Source organism: Triticum urartu, chromosome 2A (genome assembly GCF_056163025.1).
Source record: "Triticum urartu cultivar PI428250 chromosome 2A, HENAU_Tu73, whole genome shotgun sequence".
Lineage (NCBI taxonomy): Eukaryota > Viridiplantae > Streptophyta > Magnoliopsida > Poales > Poaceae > Triticum > Triticum urartu.
In genome coordinates this window covers 273,369,323-273,378,151 of record NC_141874.1, presented here as the reverse complement: position 1 = coordinate 273,378,151, position 8,829 = coordinate 273,369,323, and the positions used below count along the sequence as shown (strand labels likewise).

The following is an 8,829-nucleotide window of genomic DNA, read 5'->3' as shown; positions in this document are numbered from 1 at the left end:
TTTTGAATTCTATTTAGAAGTATAGTCCAAGCTATATCTGACTTCTGATGAAATGCATAGGTCCAGCCGATGACTACACATCAGCAACTACTTCAGACATTGGCTGGAGAAATGCTTATCTTTTTTACTCTTCAATGACGTAAAAAGAAATGACAACACAGCACCAACAACAGTAGACTCTCAGAGCCAACTAATATGCTAGAACTAGATCAACCAAGCATTAGTTTTAGGAAAGCTCGGTTTAAGATACTTCAACGACGTAAATCTCAGTAGCATCTCCTTGTAACATCATATGCTCAGTGGACAAACGATTCACATGCAACTCCTCTACATTATATCAAACCAACACAGAGAGCTTCATCTCTAGATGAGGAACAAAAAAACGTTGATAGCATGCTAGGCATCAGTTTTAAAAAGCTCAATTTTAGATCATCAAAGACCGGAAAGGCCACAGCGGTCTAAATGTTTCACATCCTCTGCCCAGCACAACATCATCATCGTCACGGAAATTCCCTAAACAGTCAGCTATCGACAAAAACATAGTGACCCAGAGCTACTGTGAGCATGTAAGGACCAGATACTATGTAGAGCTACTAAGCAAATGGGATCGGGCGGAAGGGCAAAGAGAGGGAGGTGGCTACCTTCTCCAATGGGGAACTTCCTGGTGGTGATGTTGAGCAGCATCCTGACGGGGCCCTTGACAGCTGCTTCTCCTTGGCGCCCTTCACCAGATCCGTGGTCACTGTTCAACACACGCACGCACAAACGCATCAGATCAAAGACGCAGAAATCCAGCCAGATCCTCGGTCACCTCAACGAAAGAGTCTTCCATCTGCCAAGCAAAGTTGTCACAATTCAGTTCACTCCAATCAAGCGATGTGCTAAGAGCAGAGAGAGCATAGGGCAATGAAGGGTGACAAAATATAGAAGAAAGCAGCAGAATCCTGGGCTATAAGGTAGCACTGTAACCATGGGGCCAAGAATAAGAGCACTAACTAGTCTGGAGCTGTCCAACCATGCGAACGAATAATACTAGTTCGCAGAAATTAAGCTACAGCAAATCATTGATGGTATATTACAAAATAAAAAAGAACATCTATTGCGGTGGTGAGGCAGTAAACGAGGCAGGAAGAGCAGAGCACAGGACCTTCTATGGCACGCCGTCATGGTCGGACTGGACGATGCCCTCCTCGTCGAGCTCGAGGTTGGACTCGACTGTGTCCTCGTCTAGCCTGTTGGGCTCGGGGGTGGGTTCGCGTATGTCCTGGTCGTCCTCTTTGTCCTCCTCTTCATTGTCGATGTCGTCCACGGAGGTCTCCTGCGCTTCCAAATCCAACACAGTAAAATTAACGAAAAAACACATGGTCCTAGATAGTATAAAATTAACCTAAAACGAACTAATACACGGAATTAGTTCAGGAAAATGGATACAAGTAGACGAATCATCCTAACTAACCAGAAACAAAACATAGCAGGTATGTACAGGGTGGATAAAGATGAAATGAATTCATAGGACCCTGAACCTAGCATAGGTGAGGTGAGGCAATAATTGTCTGAATCCAATCCAAGGAAAGGCGTGGAATAAATTCCACCGCCACTAAACTCTGCCGATTCCATTCGCGTGTGAAAATCTTTAAAAGATCGAGATGCAAATTCTTCTTCTTTAACTTAGCATTCTCACGCTACTCTGGAGCGGAGTAGATGGATAGCACGCAGGCATGGAGCTAAAACTGAAGCTGTCCATGTGAAGAGAGCGAGCACACTAGGACAGACAGAGAGACAGAGTTGGTTCGCCCCCTGCCCTCCCGTCCCCTCGCCATGGTCACCGGGCTGGTCCGACTGGCTACCACCACCACATGTGCGTCCATCATCGCCCTGGTCGCCGGCTCTCGGACGGGGACGAGGCTCTACCTCGGAATCGGATTGGATCGAACGCACACGTCGGGAGGGGAGAAGCAGTGGGGAAGGGGTAAGGGGACTCACGAGCCTACGCAACGTCCTCCCGGTCGCACCGCCTGCTCCGGATCTTCCCCGCCAGAGCACTCCCACCACCAACGCCGCTGCCATTAGCCTACTCTTCCTCCCTTCCCTCTCTCTGAGAAACGCAATGCAGTGAGCGAACTCCTCGAGGAACTTGGCGCGGGTCAGCAGAGGAGCGGTCCGCGACGAAGGATCAAGGTAGCCGGATGCGGATGGGGCGACGCAGATGAGGTAGCTGAATGGAGATGGGGTGATGCGGATCGAGCTAGCCGGATGCGGATGGGGCGATGTGGATGGTGCCACTTGAGGGCGGGGAGGCATGGTGACTCGGGCTCCTCGTCGTCGACGCAGGGGTGGAGGTCGGCCATGGTGCGGGGTGGAGAGAGGAGGAGCTTTAGTGGATCTTCAGCCTGGGAGGAGAGGGGAGAGGAGCGGAGGTGGTGGCTGAGGTGAGGGGAGAAGTGGCGGCGAAAGGAAGGGGAGGACGGGTCGTCGGCCGTGGGATCTGGGGAGGCCGGCAGCGGGATAGGGGATGGATCTGAGGTTGGGGCGGAGAGGGAGGAGCTGGCGGCAAGGGGCTGAGCGAGGAGGAGTGCGGGTGCGAGTTAGGGTTTGGGTGGTTGGGCTGCGGTTGGGTGAGGGGGTGAGGGCTGCCGTTGGATCCACAAGCATCCGACGGTGGTTGATACATGATCCACGTGATATGCCTATGGACCAATCAGAGCGCACCAAACAATTTGAAGATTTTTTGACCATATAAATTGGTCATAATTGATTACATACAAATTTTTCATTTCATTTTTCAATGCTTAAAACGAGTTTTTTTGTGAAAGACCTATCAAATATTTGTTCAAATGATGTCATATTTTGCACAAGTTTACACAGAAGACCTAACAACGTTTCCTAAGGGAGTTTTCATTTTATTTGCATGAAAAATTCATTTTCCATTTTTCAAGTGCCCGAAATGAGGTTTTTTTGTGAAGAAACTACAGCATAATTGTTGCAAAATTGTACCAAATCAATTTTATAAAATACTAGGCCATATTTAATGCACAATTGACAAAATGGTTGGGTATCAAAAGCTTTGGTCCATCTCTGGTGAAAAAGATAAATTTCCGCCGATTTAGTAGGAAGCGGGTCAAATTTGAACTGTAGCTGCCTCATAGTTTGCTATTTATTTTTTCCAAGAATCATTTCTAGGTACATTAGTATCTATTTAATCAGAGAAACGTCAAAAGTTTTTTCCAAGATTCAACCACTAGTTAGGAACGGTCAAGCCCGCCGTTTTGACCGCATTTTAAACGGGCATAAACAATTCAAAAAAAATTGAGAAATTTAGAAACCTTCGCATTGTGTCATTATATGTGATAAAGTTTCTAGAAAAATAATAAACTTGTAATATTGCAATTATTTTTAAAAAGTGTTCTCATAAACGAGCTATCATGCATGAAGATTCATTGCTTTCAAGCCAAATGATCAATCTTATGGCCACATTCATGGTATAGTTTGTTCAAATGACCTCATATTGTGCACAAGGGTGCATCTTGGAATTCCAAACAATGTTGCCTAAGGGAGGTTTCATTTTCTTTGCACGGAAAATTCAATTTTCCATTTTCCGAGTGCCTGAAATGAGTTTTTTTTTGTGAAGGATCTACCATATATTTGTTGCAAAATTGGATCTAATCAATTTTATAAAATACTAGGACATATTTAATGCACAATTGACAAAATGGTTGGGTGTCAAAAGTTTGATCCACCTCTGGTGAAAAAGACAAATTCCCGCCGATTCAGGTGGAAGCAGGTCAAATTTGAACTGTAGATGCCTTGTAGTTTGCTTTTTATTTTTTCCAAAAATCATTTCTAGGTACATAAGTATCTATTTAATCAGAGAAACACCAAAAAATTCCAAGATTCAACCACTAGCTAGGAACGGTCAAGCCCGCCATTTTGACCGCATGTTGAAACAGGCATAAAAAATTCAAAAAAATCAAAAAATGGAAAACCTTCGCATTGTGTCATTATATGTGACCAAGTTTCTAGGAAAAATAATAAACTTGTAGTCCGGTAATTATTTTAAAAAAGTGTTCTCAGAAATGAGCTATCATGCGTGAAGATTCATGGCTTTCTAGCCAAATGATCAATCTTATGGCCACATTCATGGCATAGTTTGTTCAAACGATCTCATATCGTGCACAAGGGGGCATCTTGGAATTTCAAACAATGTTGCCTAAGGGAGTTTTCATTTTCTTTTCATGAAAAATTCATTTTCCACTTTCCGAGTGCCTGAAATGAGTTTTTTTGTGAAGGATCTACCATATATTTCTTGCAAAATTGGACCAAATCATTTTTCTATAATACTAGGACATTTTTAATGCCAAACTGACCAAATGGTTGGGTGTAAAAAGTTTTGATCCACCTCTCGTGAAAAAGACAAATTTCCGCCGATTCAGCTGGAAGCGGGTCAAATTTTAATTGCAGCGTCCTCATTGTTTGTTATTTATTTTTTCCAAAAATAATTTCTAGGTACAAAAGTATCTATTTAATCAGAGAAACACCAAAAAAATTCCAAGATTCAAGCACTAGCTAGGAATGGTCATTCCCGCCGTTTTGACCGCATTTTGAAACGGGCATAAAAAATTCAAAAAAAATCAAAAAATTGGGAAACCTTCGCATTGTGTCATTATATGTGGCCAAGTTCCTAGGAAAAATAACAAACTTGTAATACGGCAATTATTTTAAAAAAGTGTTCTCAAAAACGAGCTATCACGTGTGGAGATCAATGGCTTTCAAGCCAAATGATCAATCTTATGGCCACATTCATTGCATAATTTGTTCAAATGATCCCATATTGTGCACAAGGGTGTATATTGGAATGGCAAACAATGTTGCCTAAGGAAGTTTTCATTTTCTTTGGACGAAAAAACCGTTTTCCATTTTTCGAGTGCCCAAAAGGAGGTTTTTTTGTGAAGGACCTCCCAAATAATTGTTGCAAAATTGGACCAAATCATTTTTATAAAATACTAGGCCATATTTAATGCACAATTGAAAAAATTGTTGGGCGTCAAAAGTTTTGATCCACCTCTGGTGAAAAAGACAAATTCCCGCCGATTCAGCAAGAAGCGGGTCAAATTTGAACTGGAGCTGCCTCATAGTTTACTATTTATTTTTTACAAAAATCATTTATAGTTACATAAGTACCTATTTAATCATAAATACATGGTTTGATGGTGATACGTCGAGGTTTGGGCGGTGGCCAAGGCCCCCAACTCTAGAGCGCGTAAACTCACATGCCCGACGCGTGGTCACCGCGTGACCGTGGCGTTGCCATGTGTTCTGGGAAGCCTAGGCATGTCTAGTGGGTTGGGCACTCCCCAGGTAGGTTTTAGGAAGAAAATTACAACATAAGATTCTCACAAGGAGACCGATCGATGCTCAAACATGAATTAGCAGCCAAGTGTTTGATTAGCAGTACGGGAAATGCACATGGCCAATGAGCGTGAGTTTTTGCTAAGGATGATCATATACTAAGAAGAATGTCTTCGCAAATTTTCAGATCAAAAGGAGGATCCTAGATGGTACTTGCTTTGCAAAGTACCACACTGGACAGAAATATGAATGTTGAAGCTGGGCTCAAAATAATGAATGGATTGAGCTGAAATTTGGTGGAGGATGGTTATTTGGGCATTGGAAAGCATCATAGAAAATTGATACCATTTGGACATGCCAAAGTGGTACTTCCTTCACAATGCTCTTCTATGGACAGAAACATGGGAAAACTAGTGAGAGAAATTGGATGAATGAAATGAGCTCAAATTTGGTGTAGGTAAGTTACATAGGTATGGTTATGCCTTGGTAGATTTTCAGATCATTTGGGTAAGCCTAGCTAGTACTTACTTCACAAAGCTTCTCTCGAGGTAGAAACTTCGAAAATTTCCTGAGAAAGATTGACTCGGAAAATGGAGCTGAATATTATCATGTGGCAATGATTTGGGTATGGAAGAGTGCCCAAAGAGTTTGAGGTTAATAGGAGGGGTCTAGATAACACTTGCTTTGCAACGTGCCAATTTGGCCATAAAATATAAATTGAACCTGGGCTCACATAGATAATTTGCCTGAGCTGAAATTTGGAGGAGGGTGATAATTTGGGCATATGAAGATTTGCTAGGCAAGTGGAGCTGAATTTCGTCATGCGGCAATGATTTGGATAGGAAAGAGTGCCCAAAAATTCTGAGGGCAATCAAGAATATATAAATAGCACTTCCTTCATAAAGTGTTGTCGTGAACAAAATAGGAAAATGAATATTGTTGAATTAGTTTTGAACTAGGCAAGGAAGGATTTTTACATATTTGATGAAGATATGACCCAAAGAATTTATGAGATTTTTTTTGGGAATTTTGGGAATGACAGAAATATAGGTTGCTTCACAACCTAGGGCAAAAACTGCCACATGGACATGACACATAGGAAAAACTGATGAGGTGGTGCCTAGTCATAGCAACCCACCACAATTTACAAGATTATGACCATCTATATTGGTCATGATCAGCTAGAAATAAGGCAGCAGACCAGTGCTATCTGCTTTATGACCATTTCGTGTAAGGAAATTACGACCTTTCTGACCAAAATGGTCGTTATAGCTTAGGTTTTGGAGCCCCCCGAACAACTTTTGACCAATTGGTCTGAAATGGTCATAGATCTATGACCAATTCTTCCAGGGTCACTAACAGAAGGTCACAAGTTGACATATTTCTTGTAGTGCTCGGATGGGATCAGGCAAGCCCCGCACAGGCCTGAGCGGGCCGTGGCGGATGGAGGCACTGGAGGGGTTATGTGGCACGCGCTGGGTGGGTAGAGAGGCGCTGGCGGGGTGAGGTGGAGCTGCGGGATTGGCCGGGGTGCGCCAGCGGTGGCGCCAAGTGGAGGACAGGGGCTGGAGCGGCGCGGAATCTGAGGAGGGGGAGGCTAGAGGTAGGTGGCAGCTAGGGCATGCCCAAAATGGCATGTGGAAGGTGTTTATATAGGAAAGCGGGGCTAGGGTTAGGGCATTAGCTCCGTTTTGGAGTCGTTCGATCGCCATCGGACGGTCTGGAGTGGAGGGGGTAGGTAGATGGGTTAGAGTGGGAGTGGGACTGAGAGATAAGAGCAAAGAGGCCCAACGACTGTTTCCGGAGACGGAAAACATTCGACGTATGACCGACTATATTGTCGCTATAGTTATCCGCTGGGGCATCAAACGAACTTCGAATGCGATGAAATTTGACAGGAGGTGTACCCACACTATAATAATACTGCACACCAACTTTCATCCCATTCCGAGAACATTTTCCCCTCACTTATAAAATACTATTTCGGAGGTGCCGGAGGCGCGTACAAGTGTGTCTGGGCTCAGAACAGACAACGGAAAGAACTGGGAGAACCCAGACGGATGCAAGTTTTGAAAACATGATGATGCAATGCAAATGATGACATGGCAAGATGCAACACGGAAGCAAAAGACAAGCCAACAATAGCGAATAACTAGAAGACACCTGGCGCAACGGTATTGGGGCGTTACAGTGCGGGACGATGAGCTCGAGCACGGGACCTCTCTGTGGCGTGGAGCACGGGGATGGCTCACCTTGATCTGGATCGAGCACGACTGCAGGTTGTGGTAGGTTAATTGGGGAAAACGAGGGAGAGTATGTGGATTTGGATCAAGGAGAAGGTGGCTGGCTGGTGGATTTTGGATTGGAAGAGATACCAAGGAACAAGGTGATAGGGTTTTGGCTGGCCACGCGAGGAAAATGAGGGAGGTTGTTGAGCGACGGCGGTTGAGGTATTCGGTGGATGGATGGGATTGATCCTGGGACTAGGACTAGGGTTAGACTACTATTTATAGCATGTGGATTTTTGGGTAGGGGCTAATTGGATCCTTCGATCGTAATCGAACGACCGAGAATAAATATGTTAGAGACTCCAAATAAGAAATCAGAGATATTTTAGGGATCTTTGGGGATGATCCGGACCCATTGGTAACGACAGTCCGGTTCGAGTTCGGGGGGGTTCGGATGCGCATGCGAGGGTCGATGCACTGTGCAAAGAGGGGTTATGTGGTTTGACAAGAGGGAAACGAGAACCCGGTTGGACTCGGATCGGTCGAAGGCAACAGAGAAAAGCAGCAGCTGCCAAGGGATGCAAGTTTGAAAAAAATGATGGCAACAGAGTGCCGATGCAATGCTAATGATGTGATGATGAATGCAACAAACAGATAATTAACACAGCTGATACACAAAACATGGAAGGCGTCTAGAGCGTCGGTCTCGGGTCATTACAACTCTCCTCCACTTACAAGAGATCTTTCCCCGAGATCTCGGGATGGCATCGGATAGAAGCAGATGAGGAAGAGGTAAAACAAAGTTGCTTCTTTGAGAAACGAGTGAAACCACGAACCTTGAGAGGTTGAATAAATTGAAAGAAAGAATACAATGGAGATGAACAAGATTGCAAACACTCCGTTGGCCAAGGGGAACAAGGAATATGATGAGAACCAAGAGCTTAGGGGACAAGATAGAGTTTGAAGCCACTCCGGTTAAAATTAGCTGGACAAGGAATAAGGATAAGAGAATTCGGGCAGCACTCCGGTTGAAAAGAGATGCAAGACTTGGTAAGATGAAAGAACTTGAATGAGAGCACAACACTCTGGTTAAATGGATAAGCAAGGACAAGAACATGATCTTGACAAAACGATACGATGGGTCAAAGAGAGGGACAACACAATGCCTTCGGAAGAAACGAACAAATTGAATGAAATGAGCGGAGAAGAGAACAACAACTTCCACCACAAATGAATTTGAAAAGCATCCTTACGA

General features: G+C 44.1%; 1 non-coding gene and 1 pseudogene across 1 annotated transcript; both read right to left on the bottom strand.

The window, feature by feature from the left end:
• Window positions 1-214: 214 nt before the first annotated feature.
• Window positions 215-298, bottom strand: LOC147984791 (small nucleolar RNA SNORD36). The gene has a single exon (XR_015617840.1). It is a non-coding gene; the product is annotated as a small nucleolar RNA SNORD36 (small nucleolar RNA).
• Window positions 299-397: 99 nt separating this feature from the next.
• On the bottom strand, window positions 398-482 carry LOC147984790 (small nucleolar RNA SNORD36; annotated as a pseudogene).
• Window positions 483-8,829: the final 8,347 nt, after the last annotated feature.